This window comes from Mobula hypostoma, chromosome 8, assembly GCF_963921235.1.
Source record: "Mobula hypostoma chromosome 8, sMobHyp1.1, whole genome shotgun sequence".
NCBI lineage: Eukaryota > Metazoa > Chordata > Chondrichthyes > Myliobatiformes > Myliobatidae > Mobula > Mobula hypostoma.
In genome coordinates this window covers 113,186,744-113,205,181 of record NC_086104.1, presented here as the reverse complement: position 1 = coordinate 113,205,181, position 18,438 = coordinate 113,186,744, and the positions used below count along the sequence as shown (strand labels likewise).

Sequence of the window (18,438 nt, the reverse complement as noted above, 5' to 3'; positions counted from 1 at the left end):
GCCTGAAATGTTGACTGTTTATCCATCTCCATAGATGCTGCCTGACCTGCTGAGTTCCTCCAGCATCACGTCTGTGTTACTCTGTTTCTTCATAGATGCTGTGTGGCCTTGCAGTGTCCCTTTGTAAAGGTCTCCCCTAGGTTTAAAGAAAACACTGCTAGCATAAGAACTAAGAAATAGGAGCAGGAGTAGGCCATCCGGCCCAAAAAATTATCAACCTTGTCTTAAATATATTTACCGAGGTAGCCTCCACTGCTTCATTGGGTAGGGAATTCCACAGATTCACCACTCTCTGGGAAAAACAGTTCCTCCTCATCTCCATCCTGAATCTGCTCCCTCGAATTCTGAAGCTATGTCCCTTGCGGGCTTGCTGGAGGATTCAGCGGGTCAGACTGCAAAGAACAAGTCGATATTTCGGGCCGAGACCTTGCAACGGGAGTCACGATTTCCAGCACCTTCTGAATCTCTTGTGCCGCTTTGCGGGCATTTTTCTGCGATGTGCGCGCACACGATCCAGCAGCGGGTGTTCTGCCGCCGCGGGCACGCGCGCCCCTCGCTGCTGCGTGTGCTCTGGTTGAGGCAGCGAGGGTCGACGGAGGTGTTCGTCACACGGAATACCTGGGATTTTACCACACTGCAGCTTGGAATCACCTGTCGTAACGCGCAGCTTCTGCCAGGAAGTTCCCAGCCTCTTGCCGGTGGCGGCAGACCGGCAACCATTTCTGCAGGGCAGCCAAGGGTTAGTAGCAGGAATCGCTCCCGCGTGAGTCAGATTACACTGACATTTACGCAGAGATATTTGTGCACTTCCACTGAGCGCATTTGGGCGAGGCGTGGTCAAAGCCTCTCGCTGCCCTCATAAACAGTGGGTGGTCAGTTGTCAGCGGTATCGCCTATGGAAAAGGTAAAAACCTTATTCTACCGGGCATGACGTAGTTTATTGAGGGGAATGCGAGTCCGTCAGTGTTTAAGATCCAAAGGGCAAGTGAACACTGTTTCCCGTGTTTGAGAGTGGATCGGGAGTGGTGGGCGTTGTGAATGTCAGAACTTTCGCAGGCTGTATTCACAGCTAAAGTCAGCGTTAACGCAGTAAAGAGATTGATTCCCCTTGCCGCCAGTGCACCCAGCTAATGCGGTGGGTTTTGCAATTAATTCGATTTTACCTTTGCTTTTTTTTCCATTTGTACTGATTTTTCATTATTTTTTGGTGTTGTGTTGGTGGAACTGATAATTGTTGCTGTAAGGCGAGGAAATTATGTTCTGAATCTGTTGTGTTTTTATTCATGTGATTATACAGACGAAAATCTTAGTGAGACTGGCTGTAAATATCGCAAATGTTACTCTAGGACACTTGGTGCATCTTGACTTCGGGATTTCCGAACATTGTATGTTGAGAGACAGCGATTGCGATTCCCAAAGTTTTGGTTGACTGCCTATTACTTGTCCGGGTTCAGACTATAGAGCCCATCAGGGGCGAAAGATGGTGGATTTAAATTGCGATTATGTCAGACTTAAAATTAATTTATTGAGTGTTTCAGAAAAAGGGGGCTTCATGAGACGAGGACTTGATTACTGGCGCATATTGTCTGCAGTCACTGTTCGTTATTCCCGGCGTAATCTTTGCAACATTTTTTGTTACTTTGTAATCTTATTCCTGTCAATAAAAATGCAAACGGAATTCCACGCTGTGGAACGCTTAACACTTCCTCTAACGAGGTAAAATTATATATTTGTTTGTGGATTAAACAAACATTGAATAAGTTACTACATTGGAATGTTCGCAGAGTGCAGTGTCCCGACAGAGAAAACCGTGATCCATTCCCTGTGCAAGGAGCAACACGCTTAAAGTTATTGGAACTGAAGACTAAACTATTGCGTTCAGCTTTGGTAAAATTTATTGTCTGAAGCAGAAATGTGTTTGGTCGTAACTCTACAGTTGTGGTAAAGGATAATAAACGAGACTTCGGCAGTGCGAGGGTTAATTTTGCCGCTAGCCTAAGGGCGGACATGGTGCCGCGCGGGGCAGGGTCCGGGCGGCGGAGGCTCGACGCATTCTCCAGTGGCTTGCTCCGCTCGCTGACGCGGGTTGTTGGCACGGGTGCCTGCAGTGATGGCGTTAGTTAGCCAGAAACTCGGTTAAGGCTGTGAACTGCGTGAATTCCGCTGGAATGAGCAGTCTATCGGGTTTTACCACATTGTTATTACCTCAATGCACGGTGTATCTAAGCTGCATAAACAGTGTACAAGACCATCTTTTCATTATACCTCGGTACATGCAACAATAATAAACCAATTCCAAATTCCACTCTTCCCCCTAAAATACTGCGCGGGAGTATATGCCCTCGCGCACATAGCCTTTGTTACTGCACAGCTGGAATAAAGACAGATGAGAAAACGTTTAGGAAAGGTGAAAGATTTTCTTTGTTGTACTCTATTTCTTTATACCATTCAATGCATAAATAAAATCAAGAGTATGATAGTATTACCAAAAACCGTAAAAGTGTTGTGCAGTTTTCAGGCCATGTAAAACTTTCCTAGTAGGAGCCTTTACTCTCATGTTCAGTTCATGTGCAGTTCATGACTGTTCTTGCTTTACTCAGAGGGAGAAGATTCTAGATTTGGAAACCTTTGAGGATAGACAGGTTCATGCTCCTCTGTGTTAAATGCCTGGCTACTTTTCTTTTCATATCTTTTTTTTCCAGAAACAGGTTAACATCTGATTGTATATGATTGTATAAAGTCAACATTCTTTTAATTTCCAAGCAGTGTGAGCAATTTTGAACCCTTTATCTAAGATAAGGGTCCAAAACTGATGTGCTGGCAATGGGGAGGGTCCAGAGAAACGATGCTGACAATTAAAGGGTTTGTGTTTGAATCACTGGAGAATGAGGAAGGGTCTCATTGAAACCTATAGAATATTGAAAAGCCTAGATAGAGTGGACTTGTAGAGGGCTTTTCCTATAATGGGGGATTCTAGGACCTGAGGGAACAGCCTCAGAATACAAGGACATCCCATTAGAACGGAGATAAGGTGGAATTTCTTTAGGCAGATGGTGGTCAATTTGTGGAATTCATTACTATTGTCATGGTCTGGATCGGGGTCCCTTTAAATTTACCTTGTTTATGTTACGATCCGGACCGTTGATTCCGTTTTCCCGTGTCCCTCCACTTTGGTGATTAGAGGCAATTAACACTTGGCTGAACCGGTAGTTTATAGTCTTTGGCTTTCAGCCGTTCAGTGCAGGAGCGTCTGCAAAGTCACGGCGTGCCAATGTCATCTGGCCGGAGCAAGCCTAGTCTCTGCCGAAGTGAGTGCCGGTAATTCGCCTTTCCTCACCGGAGCAACCTTGTCAAGTTACCTTGCCAAAGCGAGCCTGCAAAGTTTCCTTACCGAGGTGGGTCCGTCAGTTAACCCGCCGGAGAGAATCAAGAGCCGCTGTCTACTGTTCTCGGGCCGAGTCGAGAGCTCGACACTACCCGGAGGTTCCAAGCACCACGTCCTGGCTCCGGCGGCAACCAAGTACCACGTCCACATCCTGGCTCCGGCGGCATCCAAGTACCACGTCCACATCCTGGCTCCGGCGGCAACCAAGTTCCACGTCCTGGCTCCGGCGGCATCCAAGTTCCACGTCCTGGCTCCGGCGGCATCCAAGTACCATGTCCACGTCCTGGCTCCGGCGGCATCCAAGTACCACGTCCCCGTCCTGGCTCCGGCGGCAACCAAGTACCACGTCCACATCCTGGCTCCGGCGGCATCCAAGTACCACGTCCACATCCTGGCTCCGGCGGCAACCAAGTTCCACGTCCTGGCTCCGGCGGCATCCAAGTTCCACGTCCTGGCTCCGGCGGCATCCAAGTACCATGTCCACGTCCTGGCTCCGGCGGCATCCAAGTACCACGTCCCCGTCCTGGCTCCGGCGGCAACCAAGTACCACGTCCACGTCCTGGCTCCGGCGGCATCCAAGTACCACGTCCACGTCCTGGCTCCGGCGGCAACCAAGTACCACGTCCCCGTCCTGGCTCCGGCGGCAACCAAGTACCACGTCCCCGTCCTGGCTCCGGCGGCAACCAAGTACCACGTCCACGTCCTGGCTCCGGCGGCAACCAAGTACCACGTCCACGTCCTGGCTCCGGCGGCAACCAAGTACCACGTCCACGTCCTGGCTCCGGCGGCAACCAAGTACCACGTCCACGTCCTGGCTCCGGCGGCAACCAAGTACCACGTCCACGTCCTGGCTCCGGTGGCAACCAAGTACCACGTCCACGTCCTGGCTCCGGCGGCAACCAAGTACCACGTCCACGTCCTGGCTCCGGCGGCAACCAAGTACCACGTCCACGTCCTGGCTCCGGCGGCAACCAAGTACCACGTCCACGTCCTGGCTCCGGCGGCAACCAAGTACCACGTCCACGTCCTGGCTCCGGCGGCATCCAAGTACCACGTCCACGTCCTGGCCCTGGCGGCATTCAAGTACCATGTCCAAATCCTGGCCCTGGCGGCATTCAAGTACCATGTCAAGTTCTAGCCCTGGTGGCTTCCCAGTTCTGAGTCAAGTCCTGGCCCTGGCGGGTCTGTGATTCCTGTCCTACCCCCCTGTCTGAATCCCTTCTCTGCCCCTCTCGCCTCTAGCCCTCGTCTGCAGCCCTCGCCTGCACTTCGGTCTAGTTCCATCACCGGAGCTAGATAGTTACTGTCTGGTGTTCATTCGTGTTGGTCTTGTCTTGTCCTCGCCTCCGTGGGGTAAGTCAGGCTGTCTCGCTGTTGCCCCGCGGGGAGTCATGTCTTGTCTTGTCCTGTCCTCGCCTCCGTGGGGTAAGTCAGGCTGTCTTGCCGTTGCCCCGCGGGGAGTCATGTCTTGTCTTGTCCTGTCCTCGCCTCCGTGGGGTAAGTCAGGCTGTCTTGCCGTTGCCCCGTGGGGAGTCATGTCGTGTCTTGTCTTGTCCTTGCCTCCGTGGGGTAAGTCAGGCCGTCTTACCGTTGCCCTGTGGAGGGTCATGAGTCCCGGCCCTATGTACTGTACCCAAGGCGGGGTCCCGGCTCTCTGTTCTGTGTGCAAGTCCCGGCCCTATGTCCTGTACCCAAGAAGGGGTCCCGGCTCTCTGTTCTGTGTGCTAGTCCTGGCCCTATGTCCTGTACCCAAGGAGGGATCCCGACTCTGTGTTCTGTGTATGTGTCCGTGGTTCCATGTACCTGCTGTCCCGAGACCGAGGCTCTGTGTTCCCATGTTCCTCCTCTCCCTAGCCCCATGTCATGTCCATGCCTGGTTCTGGAGTCCGAGCTCGAGGCAAGACCCAGGTACTGGGTCCTTGCCCAGTCTCGGGCTCGGAGTCCATACCCTAACCTCTTCATGTCTCCTCCAGTTCAGTGAGCCAATTCCGAGTCCAAGCCCAGACCCTTGGTCCCAGCCTAGTCCAGTCCTGAGTCCTTATCCTGTTCGCTATTCCTGCTTCTGTCTTGCTCTCCTGGTATTGTACAATAAATTAAACCTAAGTAACCTAATTGTGTGAATTTAAAGCAGAGGTTGATAGGTTCTTGATTAGTCAGGTCATCAAACGTTTCCCCTAAATATTTCACCTTTCACCCTCAAGGTTACGGGGAGAAGGCAGGTGAGTGGGTTTGAGAGGGATAATAAATCAGCTATGATAGAATGGCTAAGCAGACTTGATGGACTAAACAGTCTAATTCTTCTTCTATGTCATATGGTCTTCTTGCAATGAGGATGATTTAGAGCGACATTCAAATCCAACATCACAAATAAGGAATTTAAATTCAAGGAATAACTCAGAAGTGGAATCAAAAAGACAGCACCCTCTGAACAGGTCCAAAACACACAACCTGCTGTCTGAACAGGTCCGAAACACACCAGCTGCCCTCAGAGTTGTTACTGTCTATATGTCATGCTCATCATGAACATGTGTGAGCCCCAGGTAACATCCGTTAGCAATGATCTTATTTAGATAGTTTTTGAGGATGGACATGTGAAATTCTGAAGGAAATGATTGCATGAAGTAAACAAATGGCTGGACATAAGGTTCACATAGAAAAACAGGAGGATGACATGTGTTTTATTCTGCAGCTGCTCCACCTCCCAGCCCAGCACCAGCAGCATTTATTTATCCAAAATGTTTCTGGTTTCCCCTTCAAGGTTTGGAGACGCAGACGTTCTAACAGACCTTGAGTGCAGACGTCAGCGGGACCAGCTGCTCACTCACATTCTTCTGGTGTTTGAATGACATGACGCTGGTCTCCATCTCGGTCAACACGCTTCAGCTAATCAGTGCATATGTTATGTTTCCAGGACCTTCCTTTGGTCGAAGCTGTGCACTCATACTTTGTGTTCACTCACAGCTGCTTTTGGGGGGGGGGGTGCAAGATGAACTGAAATACAGCAGGAAATAGGCCATTCCAGCTCTTGAGCACCCCCCCCCATGAACCCGAGCCTAATCACAGAACATTTTACAACGGCCAGTTCACCGATTAACCCGTATGTCTGGACTGCGGGAGGAAACCGGACGAAAGCCACACGTTCCGCAAGGAGGGTGTACAAACTCCTTACAGTTACATTGAAATTGAACTCCAAACTCCAACGCTTCAAGCTGTAAAGGCATTGTGCTAACTGCTATGCCACCGTGGAACCCATGTTTGTATGTGTATACTTTGCCATCGGACAAGTAATTTATTGGAAGAGAATCTGTGCTGGGAGTTTAAAAGAAAGGTTAAAAATTAGCTTTATTTGTCACATGTACATAAAAACATACAGTGAAATTCATCGTTAGGATCAAATCAACTCATCGAGGATTGTGCTGAGTGTCACTGGGCTTGTTAAACATACCCACAACTCACTAACACTAACCTGTAGGTCTTGGGACTGTCATGGGGAGAACCTACGTACGGACAGACAGCGGTGGGAATCGATCCCTCATCCTGTAGCTGGCTTTGTATTAGCATAATGCTAACCACTACACCACTCTGCCACCCAATTGAAACAGGAATTCCTTTGGAAATTTGAAAGAAATGAGTATATACCAAATGACCTCAGAATATGTACACCAGGAGAGTCCTCCATAAATGTAGATAACAGACTCAAGCAATGTGAGAGAGAAAACGATGTTCTAAATCAGGGGTTCCCAACCTGAGGTGTTCAGACCCCTTGCTTAATGGCATTGGTCCATGGCATAAAAAAGGGTTGGGAGCCCCTGTTCTAAAGAAACAGTTACATCAACATGTCTGTTTGGTGGAAATGTAGTGTTCCAATGAATTTGTTTTTGAATTGGAGTAGTATTAATACTTTTCACAGGATTGTGTTACGAACAGCTAGAGTTTTGGAGTGTGGATCTAGAGATGCAAGTTCAAATCCCATATTGCACCGGAGGAATTTAAATTCAGAAATTCATTAGATCTGGTCCACTGATCACAATGCCATTTGTTTCAACATAATTATGGAGAAGGATAGGTCTGGACCCAGGGTTGAGATTTTTGATTGGAGAAAGGCTAACTTTAAGGAGATGCGAAAGGATTTAGAAGGAGTGGATTGGGACAATTTGTTTTATGGGAAGGATGTAATAGAGAAATGAAGGTCATTTAAAGGTGAAATTTTGAGGGTACAGGATCTTTATGTTCCTGTTAGGTTGAAAGGAAAGGTTAAAAGTTTGAGAGAGCCATGGTTTTCAAGGGATATTGGAAACTTGGTTCGGAAAAAGAGAGATATCTACAATAAGTATAGGTAGCATGGAGTAAATGAGGTGCTCGAGGAATATAAAGAATGTAAAAAGAATCTTAAGAGAGCAATTAGAAAAGCTAAAAGAAGATACGAGGTTGCTTTAGCAACTAAGGTGAATATAAATCCAAAGGGTTTCTACAGTTATATAAATAGCAAAAGGATAGTGAGGAATAAAATTGGTCCCTTAGAGAATTGGAGTGGACAGCTATGTGTGGAGCCAAAAGAGATGGGGGAGATTTTAAACAATTTCTTTTCTTCGGTATTCACTGAGGAGAAGGATATTGAATTGTGTAAGGTAAGGGAAACAGATAGGGAAGTTATGGAAACTATGATGATTAAAGAAGAGCAAGTACTGGCGCTTTTAAGGAATATAAAAGTGGATAAGTCTCCGGGTCCTGACAAGATATTCTCTAGGACCTTGAGGGAAGTTAGTGTGGAAATAGCAGGGGCTCTGACAGAAATATTTCAAATGTCATTAGAAACCGGGATGGTGCTGGAGGATTGGCGTATTGCTCATGTTGTTCCATTGTTTAAAAAGGGTTCTAAGAGTAAACCTAGCTATTATCAGCCCGTGAATTTGATGTCAGTGGTGGATAAATTGATGGAAAGTATTCTTAGAGATGGTATATATAATTATCTGGCTAGACTGGGTCTGATTAGGAACAGTCAACATGGATTTGCACGTGGAAAGTCATGTCTGACAAACCTTATTGAATTTTTTGAAGAGGTTACTAGGAAAGTTGACGAGGGTAAAGCAGTGGATGTTGTCTATATGGACTTCAGTAAGGCCTTTGACACGGAAGGTTAGTTAGGAAGGTTCAATCGTTAGGTATTAATATTGAAGTAGTAAAATGGATTTAGCAGTGGCTGGATCAGAGACGCCAGAGAGTAGTGGTGGATAACTGTTTGTCAGATTGGAGGCCGGTGACTACTGGTGTGCCTCAGGGATCTGTACTGTATTCAATGTTGTTTGTCATTTACAATAATGATCTGGATGATGGGGTGGTAAATTGGATTAGTAAGTCTGCAGGTGATACTAGGATAGGTGGAGTTGTGGAAAATGAAGTAGGTTTTCGAAGCTTGCAGAGAGATTTAGGCCAGTTAGAGGAGTGGGCTGAAAGATGGCAGATGGAGATTAATGCTGATAAATGTGAGGTGCTACATTTTGGTAGGACTAATTAAGAGCATCAAGAGTGAGGAGGTCCTGGACAGTGAGTATAGAGAGCTTGGTAGGAAGTTGAAAAGCAGGACCTCGAGGGTGGTAATCTCAGGATTGCTACCTGTGTTACGTGCCAGTGAGGGTAGGAATAGGATGCTCTGGAGGATGAACAAGTGGCTGAGGAACTGGTGTAGGGGGCAGGGTTTCAGATTTCAGGATAATTGGGACCTCTTCTGGGGCAGGTGGGACCTGTACAAGAGAGACGGGTTACACTTGAACTACAGGGGGACCAATATCCTTTCAGGGAGGTTTGTTAGTGCTATTGGGGAGGCTTTAAACTAGATTTGCAGGGGGATGGGAACCAGAGTGCCAGAGCTGACAGTGGGGCTGGGGTGAAAATAAATGATGTTAAAAGTTCAAGCAAATCCGCTAATAGAAAGGTTGTGAGTGGTGGTAAAAATCTTCTGAGGTGTATATATTTCAATGCTAGGAGTATTGCGGGGAAGGCGGATGAGTTGAGGGCATGGATTGACACGTGGAATTATGACGTTATAGCAATTAGTGAAACTTGGCTACAGGAGGGGCAGGACTGGCAGCTTAATATTCCAGGGTTCCGATGTTTCAGATGTGATCGAGGCAGAGGAATGAAAGGTGGGGTGGGGGTAGCATTGCTTGTCAGGGAAAATGTTACAGCAGTGCTCAGGCAGGACAGATTAGAGGGCTTGTCTACTGAGTCCTTATGGGTGGAGCTGAGAAACAGGAAAGGTATGGCCACATTAATGGGGTTGTATTATAGACCACCCAATAGTAAGCGAGAATTGGAAGAGCAAATCTGCAGAGCGATAGCAGGCAACTGCAGGATACATAAAGTTGTGGTGGTAGGGGATTTTAATTTTCCATATATTGATTGGGACTCCAATACTGTTAGGGGTCTAGATGGTTTCGAGTTTGTAAAATGTGTTCAGGAAAGTTTTCTAAATCAATATATAGAGGGACCAACTAGAGGGGATGCAATATTGGATCTCCTGTTAGGAAACTAGTTAGGACAAGTGACAGAAGTCTGTGTAGGGGAGCACCTTGGTTCCAGTGATCATAACACCATTTGTTTCAACTTGATCATGGACAAGGATAGATCTGGTCCTAGGGTTGAGATTCTTACTGGAAGAAGACCAAATTTGAAGAAATGAGAAAGGATCTAAAAAGCCTGGATGGGACAGGTTGTTCTCTGGCAAAGATGTGATCGGTAGGTGGGCACCCTTCAAAGGAGAAATTTTGAGAGTGCAGAATTTGTATGTTCCTGTCAGGATTAAAGGCAAAGTGAATAGGAATAAGGAACCTTGGTTCTCAAGGGATATTGCAACTCAGTAAATAAGGTGCTTGAGGAGTATAAGAAGTGCAAGAAAATACTTAAGAAAGAAATCAGGAGGGCTAAGAGAAGACATGAGGTTGCCTTGGCAGTCAAAGTGAAGGATAATCCAAAGAGCTTTTACAGGTATATTAAGAGCAAAAGGATTGTAAGGGATAAAATTGGTCCTCTTGAAAATCAGAGTGGTCGGCTATGTGCGGAACCAAAGGAATTGGGGGAGATCTTAAATAGGTTTTTTGCGTCTGTGTTTACTAAGGAAACTGGCATGAAGTCTATGGAATTAAGGGAAACAAGTAGTGAGATCATGGAAACTGTACAGATCGAAAAGGAGGAGGTGCTTGCTGTCTTGAGGAAAATTAAAGTGGATAAATCCCCGGGACCTGACAGGGTATTCCCTCGGACGTTGAAGGAGACTAGTGTTGAAATTGCAGGGGCCCTGGCAGAAATGTTTAAAATGTCGCTGTCTACAGGTGAGCTACCGGAGGATTGGAGAGTGGCTCATGTTGTTCCGTTGTTTAAAAAAGGATCAAAAAGTAATCTAGGAAATTATCCAGGAAGTTTAACGTCGGTAGTAGGTACGTTATTGGAGGGAGTCCTAAGAGACAGAATCTACAAGCATTTGGATAGACAGGGACTTATTAGGGAGAGTCAACATGGCTTTGTGCGTGGTAGGTCATGTTTGACCAATCTATTGGAGTTTTTTGAGGAGGTTACCAGGAAAGTGGATGAAGGGAAGGCAGTGGATATTGTCTACATGGACTTCAGTAAGGCCTTTGACAAGGTCCTGCATGGGAGGTTAGTTAGGAAAATTCAGTCACTAGGTATACATGGAGAGGTGGTAAATTGGATTAGACATTGGCTCAATGGAAGAAGCCAAAGAGTGGTAGTAGCGAATTGCTTCTCCGAGTGGAGGCCTGTGACTAGTGGTGTGCCTAGGGATCAGTGCTGGGTCCATTGTTATTTGTCATCTACATCAATGATCTGGATGATAATGTGGTAAATTGGATCAGCAAATTTGCTGATGATATAAAGATTGGAGGTGTAGTAGACAGTGAGGAAGGTTTTCAGAGCCTGCAGAGGGACTTGGACCAGCTGGAAAAATGGGCTGAAAAATGGCAGATGGAGTTTAATACAGACAAGTGTGAGGTATTGCACGTTGGAAGGACAAACCAAGGTAGAACATACAGGGTTAATGGTAAGGCACTGATGAGTGCAGTGGAACAGAGGGATCTGGGAATACAGATACAAAATTCCCTAAAAGTGGCATCACAGGTAGATAGGGTCATAAAGAGAGCTTTTGGTACATTGGCCTTTATTAATCAAAGTATTGAGTATAAGAGCTGGAATGTTATGATGAGGTTGTATAAGGCATTGGTGAGGCCGAATCTGGAGTATTGTGTTCAGTTTTGGTCACCAAATTACAGGAAGGATATAAATAAGGTTGAAAGAGTGCAGAGAAGGTTTACAAGAATGTTGCCGGGACTTGAGAAACTCAGTTACAGAGAAAAGTTGAATAGGTTAGGACTTTATTCCCTGGAGCATAGAAGAATGAGGGGAGATTTGATAGAGGTATATAAAATTATGATGGGTATAGATAGAGTGAATGCAAGCAGGCTTTTTCCACTGAGGCAAGAGGAGAAAAAAACCAGAGGACATGGGTTAAGGGTGAGGGGGAAAAAGTTTAAAGGGAACATTAGTGGGGGCTTCTTCACACAGAGAGTGGTGGGAGTATGGAATGAGCTGCCAGACGAGGTGGTAAATGCGGGTTCTTTTTTAACATTTAAGAATAAATTGGACAGATACATGGATGGGAGGTGTATGGAGGGATATGGTCCGTGTGCAGGTCAGTGGGACTAGGCAGAAAATGGTTCGGCACAGCCAAGAAGGGCCAAAAGGCTTGTTTCTGTTCTGTAGTTTCTATGGTTTTCTATGGTTAATAGGACATACATGGTAAATGGTAGGGCATTGAAGAACAATGGTAGAACAGAGGGATCTAGGAATAATGGTGCATAGTTTCCTGAAGGTGGAATCTCATGTGGCTAGGGTGGTGAAGAAAGCTTTTGGTATGCTGGAATTTATAAATCAGAGCATTGAGTATAGGAGTTTGGATGTAATGTTGAAATTGTACAAGGCATTGGTAAGGCCAGATTTGGAGTATTGGGTGCAGTTCTGGTCACCGAATTATAGGAAAGATGTCAACAAAATAGAGAGAGTACAGAGAAGATTTACTATAATGTTACCTGGGTTTCATCTCCTAAGTTACAGAGAAAGGTTGAACAAGTTGGGTCTTTATTCTTTGGAGCGTAGAAGGTTGAGGGGGGACTTGATAGAGGTATTTAAAATTATGAGGAGGATAGATAGAGTTGACATGGATAGGCTTTTTCCATTGAGAGTAGGGGAGATTCAGACAAGAGGACATGAGTTGAGAGTTAAAGAGCAAAAGTTTAGGGGTAACATGAGGGGGAACTTCTTTACTCAGAGAGTGGTAGCTGTGTGGAATGAGCTTCCAGCAGAAGTGGTTGAGGCAGGTTCGATATTGTCATTTAAAGTTAAATTGGGTAGCTATATGGACCGGAAAGGAATGGAGGGTTATGGGCTGATTGCAGGTCGGTGGGACTAGGTGAGAGTAAACGTTTGGCATGGACTAGAAGGGCCGAGATGGCCTGTTTCTGTGCTGTAATTGTTATATGGTTATATATCTGTGTGTTTTAAAAAATGGTTATATGGTTATATATCTGTGTGTTTTAAAAAATGTAATTAGTTTCAGTTTGCATTAAACTATCATGTTTACCAGCTAGTTTGCCAGAGTCCTCACGGAAGGCCATCTGTCAATTCCACCCTTGCAAGACTCTTGGAATGTGTTAGGTCTAAGTGTTGAACATCTAACAGCCTCTAGCTAAAGTGAAGTTGGGGATGGGCAATAAATTTCAACATTGCCAGCAATGTTTATATCCTGGAAATGTCCATAAATGGATGGTTTACTTCCAGGACTTGCAAATATTGTCGAATGTGTACTCCCTGGAATCTGTTTTTGCAGTAAGGAGACATTGTATGACAGTAACGTACAATGTGCTGGTGAAATCCAGCATCTGTTGGAGGTGGGGGTGGGAATTGTGAGTGTTTTGGGCCTAAAGCCTGTATCAGTCCTGACTGATTTTGACCAGAAACGTCAATGATTCTGTTCTGCCCACGGATGATGCTCAAGGTACTGATTTCCTCCGGTAGATTGTTGCTGCAGATTCCAGCATCTGCCGTTTATATATGATTACATTTCAGTATTCATACTTTAAACTATTTCACCTTTCACAGGATATATTGTCTCTGAGTTTCCAATCTGTATGATTGTTGCACAGACCATCTTGTATTTCTCAAATACTGTTTTTAATTCGATGCACAACATGTGATGTTTCTGTAATTCAGTAATATAGTCTTATGGCTTGTGAGTTGCCCATCTGTAAGCTAATCTTGTATCTTGCCCTTTGAACCTACATTATCTCTCGGCCTCATAACTCTGTCACAGGCATCCAGCATTGCCCATGTGCAGCGGGAGATAATGAATGCAAATCGGTAAATTGGTTTATTATTGTCATGTGCACTGAATTACAGTGAAAAGCTTTGTTTGCATGCCGATCAGTTCATCATCTTGGTGCAATCACAATCTTCTGAGCTTCTCTTGTCTTCCTGCTTTTCCAGACTGTCTTCTCTGCTGTCATTTCTCAGAACCGAATCATAATCAACAGATTGCAAATGCTGGAATCCAGAGCAACACACACAAAATGCTGGAGGTACTCAGCAGGCCAGGCAGCATCTATGGAGAGGAAGAAAAAGTCAATGTTTTGTGCTGTCACCCTGTATTCCTGTCAGCCTGAAATGTTGACTCTTTATCCCTTTCCACAGATGTTGCCTGACCTGCTGAGATTCTCCAGCATTCTGTGTGTGTTACTCAGAATCTAATACATGGATTTGCCCCTTTCCTGATCCCAGGGCAAAACTGTGGTCTTTATCTTAAGAGCCATTACTGACCAGTAGTTAGTGCTGGTAGATGCAACTCGATAACAACTATCTAGCAGAGGTTTAGAGATAGTACATGGATATGGTCCAGGTGCGATAGGTGGGACTAGGCAGAGAAAGTTTGGCACAGAACAGATGGGACAAATAGCCTGTTTCTATGCTTACGGCCTTCCTTCCTCACAACATCGAAGGCCATTCGCTCCACCTGTCTTATGCTGACTCATAGAGCAATGATATTTGCCCCAGTAATGTTCCCTGTAACCTATTCTCCCCACAATCCCATCAACTCATCCATCATCCACCCTCTGTGTCCCACCTATTCGAGGGGCAGTTTACAGCCCAATTAACCAACCAACCTGCAGGTTGGGATGGGGGAGGAAATGGAAACATTTAGAGGAAACCTGCACAGTCCCAGTGACAACATGCAAAGTCCACACCGGCAGCACCGGTCTTCCACTCGTCAACACACCGCAATGCTCCTCATCTGTCACCAAGACATGTTATTACCAGCTGCCCACTCTTCACCGGACTGCAATGCTCCTCTTCTCTCACCAGGCCATGTTATTACCAGCTGTCCACTCTTCACCACACCGCAGTGTTCTCTTCCCTTACCAGGACATGTTATTACCAGCTGTCCACTCTTCACCACACCGCAGTGTTCTCTTCCCTTACCAGGACATGTTATTACCAGCTGCCCACTCTTCACCGGACTGCAGTGCTCCTCATCTGTCACCAAGACATGTTATTACCAGCTGCCCACTCTTCACCGGACCGCAATGCTCCTCATCTGTCACCAAGACATGTTATTACCAGCTGCCCACTCTTCACCGGACTGCAATGCTCCTCTTCTCTCACCAGGCCATGTTATTACCAGCTGTCCACTCTTCACCACACCGCAGTGTTCTCTTCCCTTACCAGGACATGTTATTACCAGCTGCCCACTCTTCACCACACCGCAGTGTTCTCTTCCCTTACCAGGACATGTTATTACCAGCTGTCCACTCTTCACTGCATCACAATTGGGGTTTGATTTCTTCCATTGTCTCTAAGGAGTTGGTACATAGAACATAGAAATCTACAGCACGTTACAGACCCTTCAGCCCATAATGTTGTGCCAACCATATAACCTACTCTAGAAACTGCCTGGAATTTCCCTACCGCATAGCCCTCTATTTTCCTAAGCTCCATTTACCTATCTAAGAGGCTCTTAAAAGACCCTATTGTATCCGCCTCTACCACCATCACTGGCAGTGCTTTCCGACACCCACCACTCTCTGTGTGAAAAACTTACCTCTGACATCCCCTTTGTACTTACTTCCAAGTACTTTAAAACTAAGCCCCCTCGTGTTAGCCATTTCAGCCCTGGAAAAAGCCTCTGACTATCCACATGATCAGCCTGCCATCATCTTGTACACCTCTATCAGGTCACTTCTCATTCTCCATTGCTCCAAGGAGAAAAGGCCAAGTTCACTCAACCTATTCTCATAAGACATGCTCTCCAATCCAGGCAACATCCTTGTAAATCTCCTTTACACTCTCTCTATAGCATCCACATCCTTCCTGTATTGCGGTGACTAGAACTGAACACAGTACTCCAAGTGGGGTCTGATCAGGGTCCTATGTAGCTGCAACATTACCTCTCGGCTCTTAAACTCAATCTCACGGTTGATGAAGGTCAATGCACCATATGCCTTCTTAACTACAGAGTCAATCTGCACAGCAGCTTTGCGTGTCCTATGGACTCGGACCCCAAGATCCCTCTGATCCTCCACACTGCCAAATGTCTTACCATTATTCTGCCATCATATTTGACCTACCAAAATGAACCACCTCACACTTATCTGGGTTGAACTCCATCTGCCACTTCTCAGCCCAGTTTTGCATCCTATCAATGTCCCACTGTAACCTCTGACAGCCCTCCACACTAACGACACCCCTAATCTTTGTATCATCAGCAACTTTACTAACCCATTCTTCCACTTCCTTATCCAGGTCATTTATAAAAATCACGAAGAGAAGGGGTCCCAGAACAGATCCCCGAGGCACACCACTGATCACTGACGTCCATGCAGAATATGACCACTCTTTGCCTTCTGTGGGCAGGCCAATTCTGGATCCACAAAACCAGGTCCCCTTGGATCCCATGCCTCCTTACTTTCTCAATAAAGCTTGTATGGGGTATCTTATCAAATGCCTTGCTAAAATCCGTATACACTACACCTACAGCTCTACCTTAATCAAAGGGTTTAGTCATAGCCTCAAAAAATTCAATCAGGCTCGTAAGCCACAACCTGCCCTTGACAAAGCCATGCTGACTATCCCTAATAAGATTTTGTCTCTCCAAATGTTCATAAATCCTGCCTCTCAGGATCTTCTCTATCAACTTACCAACCACTGAATTAAGATTCACTGGTCTATAATTTCCTGGGTTATCTCTACTCCCTTTCTTGAATAAGGAAACAACATCTGCAACCCACCAATCCTCCGGAACCTCTCCCATTGATGATGCAAAGATCATCACCAGAGGCTCAGCAATCTCTCCCTCACTTTCCCCAGTAGCCTGGGGTACATCTCATCTGGTCCCGGAGACTTATCTAACTTTCTGCTTGTAACAGCTTCAGCACATCCTCTATCATACTGTCTGTACACTCAAGTGTTTCAGTCCGCTGTAAGTCATCCCCACAATTGCCACGGTCCTTTTCACTGGTGAATACTGAAGCAAAGTATTCATTAAAGTACCTCTGCTACTTCCTCCAGCTCTATGCACACTTTTCCACTATCGCACCTGATTGGTCCTATTCTCACACGGCTTATCCTCTTGCTGTTCACATACTTATAGAATACCTTGGAGTCTTCCTTTATCCTGCTCGCCAAGGCATTCTCATGGCCCCTTCCAACTCTCCTAATTTCATTCTTAAGCTCCTTCCTGGCAAACTTGTAATTTTCTACAGACCCTAGTCAGAATCAGAATCAGAATCAGAATCAAAATCAGGTTTATTATCACTGGCATGTGTCGTGAAATTTGTTAACTTAGCAGCAGTTCAATGTAATACATAATATAGAAGAAGAGGAAAAAATAAGTAAATCATTAAACAGCGTATGTATGTTGAATAGATTTAAAAACATGCAAAAACAGAAATAATATATGTTTAAAAAGTGAGGTAGTGTCCAAAGCTTCAATGTCCATTTAGGAATCGGATGGCAGAGGGGAAGAAGCTGTTCCTGAATCGCTGAGTGTGTGCCTTCAGGCATCTGTATCTCCTACATGATGGTAACAGTGAGAAAAGGGCATGCCCTGGCTGTTGGACGTCCTTAATAATGGACGCTGCCTTCCTGAAACATTGCTCCCTAAAGATGTCCTGGGTACTTTGTAGGCTAGTACCCAAGATAGAGTTAATTAGATTTACAATCCTCTGCAGCTTCTGTCAGTCCTGTGCAGCAGCCCCCTCCCCCCCATAGCAGACAGTGATGCAGCCTGTCAGAATGATTTCCACAGTACATCTATAGAAGTTTCTGAGTGTTTCTTGGACCTTTCGTAAGCTTTTCTTTTTCTCTTAACTAGATTTTCTACATCCTTTGTACACCATGGTTCAGTTACCCTACCATCCTTTCCGTGCCTCAGTAGAACTTAACTATGCAGAATGCCATGCCAATGTTCCCTGAACATTTGCCACATTTCTGCCATGTGTTTCCCTGAGAACATCTGCTCCCAATTTATGTTCCCGTTCCTCCCTAATAGTGCACCAACCTCCCCATCCTCTGCCTCTTCACTTTGGTTCCCAATCCTATGAAAATCTAGTTTAAACCCTCCCCAATAGTATTAGCGAACCTCCCTCCCAGGAAATTGGTTCCCTTCCAGTTCAGGTGCAACTCGTCCCACTTCTACAGGTCACCCCTTCCCCAGAAAAGGTTCCAAAGAACTTAAAACCCTGCCCCCTGCACCATCTCCTCATCCACTCATTCGTTTGTGCTACCTTCCGGCTCTGAACTTCCCTAGTTCTTTGCACCGGGAGTAATCTGGAGATTGCTACCTTGGAGGTCCTGTTCTTCAGCTTCCTTTCCAACTCCCTAAACTTACTGCGCAGGATCTCTACAGTTGATGTTTCGGGCCGAAACCTCTTCCTATAGATGCTGCCTGGCCTGCTGTGTTCACCAGCATTTTTTACGTGTGATCCTACCCTTTT

General features: G+C 45.9%; 1 protein-coding gene and 1 long non-coding RNA gene across 5 annotated transcripts in view; one reads left to right on the top strand and one right to left on the bottom strand.

The window, feature by feature from the left end:
- LOC134350852 (uncharacterized) overlaps positions 1 to 373 on the bottom strand; it is a 28,094-nt gene extending 27,721 nt beyond the window's left edge. The window contains exons 1-2 of the long non-coding RNA XR_010019002.1: positions 239 to 373; positions 47 to 136 (exon numbers count right to left, since the gene is read on the bottom strand). This is a non-coding gene — a long non-coding RNA (uncharacterized LOC134350852). The remainder of the gene's footprint in view (positions 1 to 46; positions 137 to 238) is intronic.
- Positions 374 to 797: 424 nt separating this feature from the next.
- The window catches only part of zgc:172136 (uncharacterized protein LOC566376 homolog), a 128,450-nt gene continuing 110,809 nt past the window's right edge, over positions 798 to 18,438 (top strand). For 3 of the 4 annotated variants that reach the window (XM_063056623.1, XM_063056622.1, XM_063056618.1), the window contains exon 1: positions 971 to 1,135. The gene's annotated coding sequence lies outside the window, so the exon portion shown is untranslated. Of the gene's footprint in view, positions 905 to 970; positions 1,136 to 18,438 lie in introns of those variants that run through there. The other variant, XM_063056619.1, reaches the window with a different exon arrangement.